Genomic DNA, 11,974 nt, shown 5'->3' with positions numbered 1-11,974 from the left:
AGGTACGGACTGAAGCCGTCGAGTGAAATTATTGAATACATTTTCACTCAATATTGAGTATTTTGATAATTTTAGTCGTTTGTGATATTTAAACTAAAATTGAGTACTTTTACTTAAATATAAACTCAGATAAACTCGTATTTGATGCACTTATAGCTAAATCAGAGTAAATGTCCTCATTATTGAGTGACCCCACCCCATTCTATGGTTGTCGTGAGTTGTCTTTGTCTATTCCCATCATCCTCATTAGGTCACTTCGTGGACAAGTGTCCGATAATCCGGTTATTTTGGTGACAATTATGTTTAAATACAGTGGTTTCATTACAATAATTAAAAACAATAATGTATTGAGTCTCGATTAATATTTAGTTAAATAAACGGATAGTTAAATTGTTACCTATACTTACGTATTTGTAATGTAGAATGTAGGTGATGGCAATCTATGCGTCCGATCAGTTAACCAATTCCTTTAATCGAGACTTAAAATATTGTCTCTAAAACAGATCTATGTAGAAGTAAAGTGGTGCAAAAACCACTCCAGATATTAATGAAATGGAAGCAGCAACGGTCTCTTAAAAATGTTCATAGTGCAAAATTGCTCAATAATAGTTAAATTAAAACAAATTAGAGAAAAAGTCAACTCTTAATTGGTTTTACATACTCAGAATTGAGACAAAAGTCACTCACTTGATAGTTAGCAGAAACTCGGATTTGAATAAAATTCATTCACTTCTTTTGAAATAATTTGTGTGGACAGAAATTGATGCATTGTTGAGTAAAATTGAGTGACAGTGTGTTTTACTATATGCTGATCTAGAACCTCTTTCTTGAATACCGGATCTAAACTATGTCAGTTTTAAATTCGCGTACCTATAATTATAATTATAACCAGAACATTAGAATATGTAACTTTATCGATAATAAATGTGTAACAAAGGTCACTTTCTAAAAAAGTGACGTACAATCTAGCGGTAAATAGCTAAAGTATGTGTGACTAGCAATTGCAGTTCAGTCAGTTGCATGAAATCATAGCTGTCGCTGTCTTTGACTGTTAGTGGTGCAACTATTCTGCATTTTTTATTGTAAAAAAGTTGAAACGCGTAATTTCCTCGATTGCTGTCAGGTCAGAAATATGTTGCAATTTAAATTATTTCTTTTTAGGCTGTGCTTTGTGTTTCCAGTGCGCCTCGTTTAAAAAGTAATATTTCATAGGTTTGTGTTACATTTTATATTTATTTAAAAAAAATTGTATACGTAGATAAATCTGTTTTTTTAAATCTACCATTCTGTCCCAGTTTGTTAATGGTGACGAAAAATGTTGTCGTGCCAAGAACAGAAAGAAGACAACTTCAACAGGATGACGACTCTCCGAGCAAAATATGGTGCTTCTGATTAAACTAAGAAGGTACCGGCTACTATGAACTACCTTTGAGAAATGTAATCATTACCGTTGAGATTTATTGCAATCTTCGTCGCCTTAAAGCCTCAGGTGATTTTGCATCAGTAACTCTCCTCCTCATGCTAGCATCACAAAAATGACTATTTAGCAGATCAGTCAGAGGGTTATTCTATATTCTCCCATTATTCTGATTTTGCTCCATTAGATTTCCATATCTCCTTCCCTTTATCGAATGACCTTCGTTGCGTCTCCTTTAATGACAACGCCGCCTTTTAAAACGGCTTTGAAAATGCATATTGTTTCAATCAGACTGGTACGTAGCCCTCTTAAAAACCATTATTGCCTTCTGCTTAAATTACATCGCACCGGAAATCTCCACCGTATAGCAGGTGCTAGCTTTTTCTAACCAGGAATTTCAATCAAAATATTGTTGAATTGCCAGACGAATAATTTAAACATTGGACAATATAACAAGAAAAATGTGGCAAAATCCATCAGTTCGAAAAACTGCATTTGACTTTAGTAAAAGTCTTAATTTTGAGGCGTTTTTTTTTAATTTCGTGAGGTCATTATTTCGGATGCCACACTTACAAAGTTAACTATGTACGTTTTGTATCCCGTGCCGGTTTGGCGTTGACCTTTGGGACATCCTGTATAGACAAATATAACTGCTTTTGTACGTGGTTTACTGGTGTTTTATTATGTAGCAACAACTTGATTAAAATCAAGTAATTCCAAAGTAAATTATGGAATGTTTAGCAACTAAGTTACACCGCAAGCCAGCGTCAAATCCTGACCAAGCAAACCGCAGACTGGACTGTCGGCATTTACCAGTGGGCGTTTTATTATTAATTCACGATGAGGATTGTTCCTCTTCGTATTCCAATCACTTTAAGTTTATTAACCAACAGAATGTGATGTATTTAATATCGTATAGGTTTAATTACAATACAAAGTTAAATGAATTCCATTTTCAGGATTTCAATTTAGAGGTCCTTTTTTGGCTGTTTGAGTATGTAATAAAGAAATAATTTAACTGTTAACGTCTTACAGAACTTGCAACAAGGAATTCTTCACATTTCTTCCAACATTGCTCGATTGACCCACCTTTTCATTAAAGTTGGTACTGGAAAAAGTTCTTCTGGGTTTGGAAATAATGGTGTTCAAAATGTGTGGTAATTAATTTCAACTTGTCGCTACAAAATGTACGAGGTCCAGCTGATTGCTTTTGATGTAGCACGATTTTTCATTTGAACACCATGGAATTGTAAATCTAGAAGAAATAAACCATTATACTACAAGAACATAGGCATAGGGTAATAATTTAATGCTTTTTAAATCACTTACATGCTACCAATAACTTCCTAATATTCATGCAAACTATAGTACTTCTTAATTAAATCTTCTTAAATGCGGGCAAGGTGTATTGAGGTTGAGACAACTGCAACATACACGTAAGTTGATATTTTTTTGCAGACAGTTAAGCAGCATTCAAAGTTTTTGGTTGGTGTAACTCACCAACCTGGTCATTGAGACCCTAGATAGATACGAGATGGCAAACTCTCTAACTAGGAAGGGTGCTATTTGGAGCTTCATCGGATCAAATTCAGCTGTTAGGTACTTCCAAAACAACTCTCCTGACTTGCGAAGAAGAAGATTTATAACAGACCCATTAAAAAAAAGGCCTGTTGGAATCAAACAGACTATATCTGCAAACTTTAGTTGGGGTAATGGGTATTCTTGGTAAAATCATCACCTACACAAGCTGGGTTTGAACGAAGAGATCCAGTGTCCTTTGTGTGGAGGAGTAAGGAAATACCAGAACACATATTATGTGTCGATTCACTACAAAATTTTGTTCGGCGGATTCATTACTATCAGGAGGTATGTGGTGTATACTTTGAGCACCTTATAAAATAGAATTCCAAAGAAAATATTTGTTGTTTATTGAAACTTGTTTGCTATATTTTTTTATTCTGGCATAAACATTGTTTTCATAAAACTTAAAATATCCAGGACATTAATAATTAAAAAATTACATTGTTTCGTTTCATCCATTTTCATCAACCCTGAACTATTACGATTTTTTATTTTCTGTAAAAAAAACTAATAATAAAGTTAAATCATATTCATATCCTCCACCTTGTATTATTTTCAAAATAAATATCCATAATTTGGGGTCCTTTTTCTTTTATAAATTTGGGAGTAGTAAAAAGTTATTTTCAAAGTTTGATATCTGGAAAATGGTTAAGTGTAGGTACATGATGTACTATATGAATTTTGTTTAGAATTTCGAGAAGAATTAAAATGTGGAATAGTATACAGGGTGTTTCATTAAAGAAAAAGCAACTTTTTGACTGCTCCTGTATACTTAATTTTTCTTTATTGTAATAGATTTTAAAAAAAACCTAAAACGCTTGTGCGCGTGTGGCTCCAACTGTGCCATTCAAATGGCTACAGTAGGAAGCGACCTGCTATATTGCAGGTACTTGTTGCACGACTGACACCCACAGAGGGCGAAGACAATGTTTTTATTGTCAGTGTTGCGAGAAACAAATACTACGAGGGCTATATGCCCCTACCGGCATTGAATTATACTCGCAACACCTAGTGCAACAGCTAGGGTCGTTCGTCAGTTTAACCCACCAGGCACAGACCGGTATCGGACTTATTAGTTCTCATCAGCGTGTCATAGGTGAGACAACCGACGAACGAACCAGCTGTTTTCCGTCGTACCGTCACGACAAGGAAATACATTGTACTTGAGACGCGGGTGCGCACTAGGTGTTGCGAGTATAATTCAATGCCGATAGGGGCATATAGCCCTCGGAGTAGTTGTTTCTCGCAACACTGACAATTAAAACCTAAAACGTTTGTGTCTTATGATTTTTCGATAGCTATCTTACTTTAGGAGGTAATCGACCGTTTCTATACATATTAGCGACCCTGTATACAGGGTGGTCTCGAGGTAATAGGCCAAAATTCATGGGTAGATTCTCCAAGCAAAAATATTGCAATTTAGCCGAACTTAACCTTAGTCCGAAAGTTGATAGTTAAAGAGATACAGGGTGTTAAATGTAAAATATTATTTCAGTTTTTTTTCATGTATTCTTTAACAAATGCAAATATCCTCACAAAATTTTGGGGTTTGGAGTTCTTTGGGTAGAGCCAAATATCTCGAAAACGGTGCGAGACAGCTACTTTCATAAAGTATATCATTTTTGTGTAAAAAAAGTTTGGAAATTAGGATTTTGCCCCCAAAGTTGGGTTCCTTTAAGTTCCAAAAGGTTTTTTTGTTTTTCACCCCTTTCATTTTCGTGCGCTTGGGGCCTTTTTTGACTTTTACGTTAATTTTGACCTTTTTTCATTTTTTTCTTCACTTCTTAGGTTAGTTCGGGTTAATTGGCACCTTTTTTGTTTTGGGTTTTACCCATGAATTTTGACCCATTGCCTCGGGACCACCCTGTATGTTCAAAATAGTTTTTCAGTGGATTTAATAACGTTAAATTTTACCAGTAGGCCCTGTAATAAATTACACATCACTCCAAAACCCAATCAAAAACCCACGTAATCCATCCAATAACATTCGCTAAACCGTCCACTGATAACACCATAGCTGGGATTTAGAGAACAGGCGCCATATTTTTGTCAAATCTCTTTGCAAATTAACTTCGAAAGGATTTAATCCGGGCACTATATCAGTCCCAAAATGCCAACCGACGGAACGTCGGAAACCCACTAGATATCAATTAGGCGCAATGAATTTATCTGTATTATATGCAGATTCGATGAAAGCTCACTTAGCTGTCTGGCAGGTTTCCACACCCTTTTTAGATATGAATAGGTGGTAGTGTGAAGTGACGAGGCGTGGTGGGTGTTTAAAATTATCTGGCTTTAAAGGATTTGGCTTGGAATGCAGTACGGATGCGACAAATATATTTAAAAGCATAATGGATAATAAATTAATAGTATTCGTATTGTGCCGATTGCTTTATGATATACTACAGGGAACGAGACAGGGAACGGTCGTTTCCAAACAAATGTGTAAAAATATACAGGGCGTTCCATTTAAATTAACAAAGTTAACATCAACGGCCGTCTTGGTTGAACTTCATTTGTTTTTCTACTGTCATTTTCGAAAACTTCATAAAAAAACGTGCAACTTTTATATTTCATATTTTTTTATAACTAAAAACAAAAAAATTAATGAGGGGGGCAAATTATAGTGAATCACCTTGTACAAAGGATTCAAGCATTAAATAACAATGATTTTCAGCCCTCTGTGGTTTTTTGCCAGTGGTTTCGACATCAAATAGCACCAGATTTGGATTTTACAAGCAATGTGATTTGTGTGATGCAAATCCTCACGTTGTACAGAGATCTCGATTTACAACGGTTTTAAGTGAATGTGTTGTGTGATGTGGTGTGGTTGGTGACAGAATTTTGACCGTTGTTTGGAAGCATATTTATTAGCACACGGAAATAACTTTGAACAAATTTTGTAGAGCATATCATCTATTCGTTTAATTTTTGTGTTACTTTTAAACGAAATTTTAATAAATTTCATAATTTTGGAACACAAAATTTAAACCGTCAAAACCGCCATCAGCGCTTTCTTACTGTGGCGCGCAGCAGCTTCGATATCAAAGATACAGCTGGCTGCCACACCAGGAACAGTTTTAAATTTGATTATACCTTCGTGTGTGTTTTTTTTTTTTTCAATTTAAAATATAATGGTTTAGACCAGCAGTTGTTTAATGAAAGTTACTTATTTCAGAATCACCCTTTATATACCGGGAGTGTGTCACACTTATTTGAAGATTAAATAAATCAAGGCCCATAAACTCAATTAGCAGAAACGTTTTTTGCAAATGAAATATTTTCTTTGATACTTACTGACTTAATACTTCATAATATCCTAAAGATATGATGAAAAAATGTTTGCCTCTGTTTACAAGTATTGGAAATCGCCGTTCTTTTTTACTTTCGCTTTTAGAAAAAAATTACATGGGCCAAATCTCTATCAAAAAATAAATAAGTTTAGCTTGTGTAAAAATTCCACATTAAATTTTTTCTGAGTAAGTTTTAAAAACGCAAGAAAAGTTCCTGTAACTTTGCACTAGCCTGTCCAGCAGCACGATAAAATGATAAAAGAAGGTTAATAAAAAAACAAACATTCTACAACGGAATTCGAGAAAACAAACTTATGATGTGTGAAAATATAAATACGAGTATACACAAATGAATAACTATTTTATGTATTCATATTATAATCACTCCTCCAAATATTTTACTGCATTTAAAAGTGTAGTTAATCGAAGTCGATACCAAACTATTGTCTGTAATTATGCGTTTGGGAATTTCTGCACAATGGAAAAAAATATTTATTTAATTTTTGTTCTCTTCACTGTCTAGAAATATCCAATTAAATAAACATATAAACAAATTTGGACAGATATGAATATTTAAAAAAATATAAGCTGAGTAGACAAGGGCATAGTTAAATATTTATGAGTTGATCAAGTGCGAGAGGACTCCAAAAAAATAACCCATTTGTTACATGTTATTATAATATTATCATATAAAGTCTCTAGTTCAAATCATTTTAAAGCTATATGAAATAATATTGATTCATGATGCCATAACGAAAGGGCTATATCTCACAATCAGTAAATGTCAACTTCTTACACGCATACACTGAATTAAATTGACTATGAACCAACAAATTTGTGGTTATATGTTTCTCTTTCTAGGTATTTTCCAAACACCATGTACATCATAATATGTCCTTCTAAACCTTTAACGTTTACAAATAAATCATTGTTAAAAGTTTTGAAAATTACTGTAATTCGTTCTAAAACTACAGTGTGCCCGCGTTAGGGTGAATAAGAGGAAAAACTTTTTTATTTTACATTTTACGGAAAAAAGGCACACCAGATAAAAAGTTTTGCTTGAATTTAAAATTTGGTTGCCATGGTGAAACGTAATATTTCATGTACGGGAGTCCAGAAAATGAAAAATCTGAAAATGTCACGAGAGTAAACTGCCTTTATTTTTAATATTTCTGAAAAGTGATATTTTGCAAAAATCGTGCAAAAAAGTTACTTGAGTTTTTAAATAAAACAATTCGCACACAAAATTGATTTAATTTTTTACAGAACATAATAAATTTGAACAAAAATGTATGTATAATAAAACATTATTCGAACACTCCTCCGCCAACGTTCACACTTTGAAGGCGTGCAAGGAATTCATTGTAACTGCCGCTAAATAATATCTTCTAAAGATATGAACCGCACAGCATCTCTAATTCGTTATTTTAGCTGCTCGATGTTATTGTTCAAAGGCCTGCTATATACAATCTGTTTGAGTCGGCCCCACAAGTAAAAGTCCTTGTTAAGTCTGGACATCGCGAGGGCCATTGATATGGAGCATGCCGGCCAATCCAGTGATATGGGAAAGTGTTCTGTAGCCAGGTTCTAACAGTGTCCGCAAAATGCGCCGGACAACCGTCTTGCTGAAAATAAAAGCAATTTCAGTAGGCCAGTGGTAAATTGTCCAATTCATTATTAAAGAACTTTTGAGGCATATTTAGATAGCTGTTTCCATTGCATGTATCTTCAAAGAAGTATGATCCTATTGTTCCATAAAAGGTTACCAAATTTTTACTTTTTTTGGAAATATTATGGCCTAAATGGTATTCTTAAATGAGGATTCTCGGTACTCCAATATCGCAAATGTTGTGAAGCAACAATGCCATTTGTAGAAAAAGTGGATTCGTCCGAAAACGTAATCTGTTGGATGGAAATTTCGTTCCATACCTCCGATCCACCGACAAAAATTGAGACTTTCGCTTCATCGCCTTCCTCTAAAGTGTGGTTGTGAATTGGTTTGTATGCAGAATTTTATTTTGTTTCAAAATTTTTGTATGTGGGTCTTTTCCACAATTCCTAAGTATTCTGAGTGACATGGTTTGATATTAATTCACTGACTGTAGAACTAGCACAGTAGCGGCATCTTCATCATCATAGTTTTTCTTTTGCCGAAGTGTATTCGCCAGTAACCCGGTTCTGAAAAATGTTTGAAATACTTTATGTAAAGACGACTACACCACATGCAGACCTGGATATTTTTCATTGAAATCTTGAATTACTTGGCGCTAACTGTTATCACCCTTACCGTAGCACTGTATTAGATATATTTTTTGCTGTAAAGTTAGCATTTTCCGATAATTAATTACTGTTGGGGGTTTTTAACGAAGTACAGTGACACAAGTGAAGAATAAAATTTCATTTTATTCACAACCTTCTATTTGACATAAAAAAGTTTTTCCTCTTATTCACCCTAACCGCGAACGTAAATATTTGTAAATATTCAAGGTAGGCCAGTTTTTCCACAAATAGGAATTTTGTCGTACCTTTTAATTTGGAACAACTTTTCCTAGTGACACTTTTCATAAATATTAAAAATAAAGGTAATTTACTCTCGTGACATTTTCAGATTTTTTTTATTTTCTGGACACCCTGTACATGAAATGTTAAGTTTCACCATGGCAACCTCATTTTAAATTCAAGCAAAACTTTTTATCAAGTATGACTTTTTTCCGTAAAATGTAAAATAAAAAAGTTTTTCCTCTTATTCGCCCTAATCGCGGACATACTGTATAAAGTGACAATCTATTTTTATAGAAATCACAATTCAGATCTTAGGATACAGATGTATATGTAATTATTAAAACTAATTGTATACTGAAAATAAACATACAGGTTATATACACAAAAATTCAAGCCCACCATGTGCATGTGTACATTGTACGCCTGTATATAATTATTTATTGTAAATTGTAATCTATAGGCTCGTTAGCTCAGTGGTTAGAGCACCGCACTGCATTCCTAACGCGGAGGTCGTAGGTTCGAATCCTACATGAGCCCTCTTTTTTTAAACCATTCCTCACATTTCTTTGTTTCTTGAATTGACTGTTAAGGTTATTTGCATCTAAATATCCTTTGTTTAATTAATTTCATGTCGTCAATTAAAAAAAAATCAAGAAGAGCAAGTCATTAGTAGTAGGAACAGTATAGCTAACTAATTTCATAGAGAATTATAGAATTCTAGTATGCTAAAAATAAAAATATTCATTATTATTAATTATAATGAAACATGACCCACTATTGTGGGTCAACATTATGTTGAAAATTTTCTGAAACAAAATTTGTGACAAGTCAAATTTAACTGTATGTTTCATTCTATTCTAAGAAGGTATGGTCAGATTATTATTAAAAAAAATAGACATCAAATAATAAGTACAAACCGACACAAATAACTTTGCGTCTAAATGCGGTTTTTCGCTAAACGGACAAAACAAAAACAAAACACAAATTTGTGTCGAATAAGACAGAACTGTAATTTTTCGCAAACTTTTTGAAGACTGGCGTGTTTTGCGACAGTTGGAGTTTTGTTTTTCGGGTCCCGCTCGAAAGCGGTCACATCAAAAGTCACATCCAACCCAACGTCTATGTTGGCGTTTTCTTCTTCCCAAAAACAATATTTTAATCATTAATGAGCTATTAAAAAATATATGTGTACGGTTAAGGTGTTTACTTGGCCAGTACACAAACTAACTAACTAAGTAAACACTTTAACCGTACATATGTACACTTACTTTTTTTCCAAGGACTTCAGTATAAACCAGCCATAATTAAGAATAAAAAAATCTTCTTTAAACATGTTTGTTGGCTATTGGAAAAATGTGCTTTGACTTCTTCTCGACAACCAGTGGAAAGGGACCGAAAACAAAAACAAAACTCGAACAAAATGTAGCCTGCTTGATGGAAATAAGAGTTTTGGGTTTGTTTCGGTTTTGTTATTGTTTTTCAGGTTCTAGAAAACACAAAAAGGACATAAACTCAACTGTCCGTTTAGTGGAAAACCGTCATAAGATAACTTGTTTCGTCACGTTTGGGAAACTTTTTATTTCCCAAAATTCGAACTAATGCGATTTCTCTGCACACCAACCACGGCTTTCCTCGATGTTGTCTGCTGTGACTATGGTTGCTAAGAGCGGTTGAGAGTTCCGTTGGAAAAATTCAAAACCTAGTCGAAAATTGCGGTTGTGTTTTGCGTTTTCGACTTCACAGTGATGACGAATTTTATGAACTTATCTGAATTTAATCGCTATCAAGACTAAATTTAGAACAAAGCACGAGTAAAATTCAAGGCCAACAATCGGATGCGCTCGTAATATAATCGAGTATAACTTTTATTTTAAAACTTAATCAACAGGCTCGTTAGCTCAGTGGTTAGAGCACCGCACTCAACTCTTGCCGCGGAGGTCGTAGGTTCGAATCCTGCATGAGCCCACTTTTTTAATTCTTGTTCTCATTTCTTCAATTTTGGAACTACTTTTCAAGTTTTTTTTTTTTTTTTTCATGTAAATATCATTTGTTGAATTTATTTGACTTGTTTCACATGTCAGGCATTACAAAAGAATACCACCAAGAGATGAACATTTTTAAATATTGTATAGAGCTTTCATAAATAATTACAAGCCACGTGACCATTGAGCATAGGCAACCAACAATTGAAGGTTGGTGCTATCAACCGAAGATCCCTAAATCTCAGTGGATTGGTTGAAGGGGTTAAATGTAAGTAACCAAAATTGTTTTTGAAATTGATTAACGTATAACGCTTTACATCACATATAAAAGGAGAAAATTATCAAACCTAAATTTGTTAATAAACAATTTTAAAATTTTTATTACGAAAACAAAAACATGATGGGAACTCATAATATTAAAAAAGTTACATTAATTTATAGACCACTGCTCTATTAACATTACTTCACAGTAATATTAAATAAATTTATTTATAAATTAGTAAGCTGTATTCTCTTTTCGCGATAAAAAATTACATATTACGTTCAAAATGGTGTCACTGGCTATTAGGGTGGCCCAAAAAAAAAAGAAAATTTTTTTTTCGTGCCTCTTGTGAAAATATGTTAGTTTATCATGTTTTATTAGCAAAAAATAAGCAAAAAAAAATTTTTGTAGGAGTCTCAAGATTTTTCCAAAATCGTCAAAAATTGAATTTAAAAAAAAAATTTCTCGTTATTTTATCATTTTCTAGATTGAAAAAAAAAAATCTCGATTCTGAAAATTTTAAATCTATATTTTAATTTTTAAAGGTCACTCATAATTATTTGAACTTTGAAAGTAGTGCATCTAAAATGTTTTCGAGCGACTTCTAAAAATAAATATTAACGAACTAATAATTTCTTTTATTGAATTTGATGAACAAAAGAATAGAAATAAATCACGAGACACTTACAGTTTAAAAAATTAAAAAATTATAAATATTTAATACTCACAGTGCGGTTAGTAAATAAAAATAAATATCCACGAACTAATAATTTTTTTATTGAATTTGATGAATAAAAGAATAGAAATAAATTACGAGACACTTAAAAAATTAAAAAATTATAAATATTTAATACTCACAGTGTGGTAGTAAATTTTGCCTCTTCAAATTTTTTAAAAGAGAATTTTTTTTCTGCTCAAGCCCAATCAAATTTTTCAC

General features: G+C 33.1%; 2 non-coding genes across 2 annotated transcripts; both read left to right on the top strand.

Moving 5' to 3' along the window:
- Positions 1 to 9,252: 9,252 nt before the first annotated feature.
- On the top strand, positions 9,253 to 9,330 carry Trnac-gca. Its single transcript is given in 2 exon segments — positions 9,253 to 9,289; positions 9,295 to 9,330. It is a non-coding gene; the product is annotated as a tRNA-Cys (tRNA).
- A 1,350-nt stretch (positions 9,331 to 10,680) lies between these two features.
- Positions 10,681 to 10,758, top strand: Trnal-caa. Its single transcript is given in 2 exon segments — positions 10,681 to 10,717; positions 10,723 to 10,758. It is a non-coding gene; the product is annotated as a tRNA-Leu (tRNA).
- The last annotated feature ends 1,216 nt before the right edge of the window (positions 10,759 to 11,974 follow it).

The sequence above is a fragment of the Anoplophora glabripennis genome, unplaced genomic scaffold (assembly GCF_000390285.2).
Source record: "Anoplophora glabripennis isolate ALB-LARVAE unplaced genomic scaffold, Agla_2.0 scaffold659, whole genome shotgun sequence".
In the NCBI taxonomy this organism is placed as follows: Eukaryota; Metazoa; Arthropoda; class Insecta; order Coleoptera; family Cerambycidae; genus Anoplophora; species Anoplophora glabripennis.
The sequence above is the reverse complement of the archived record's forward strand: the minus strand, read 5'-3'. Positions and strand labels throughout refer to the sequence as shown.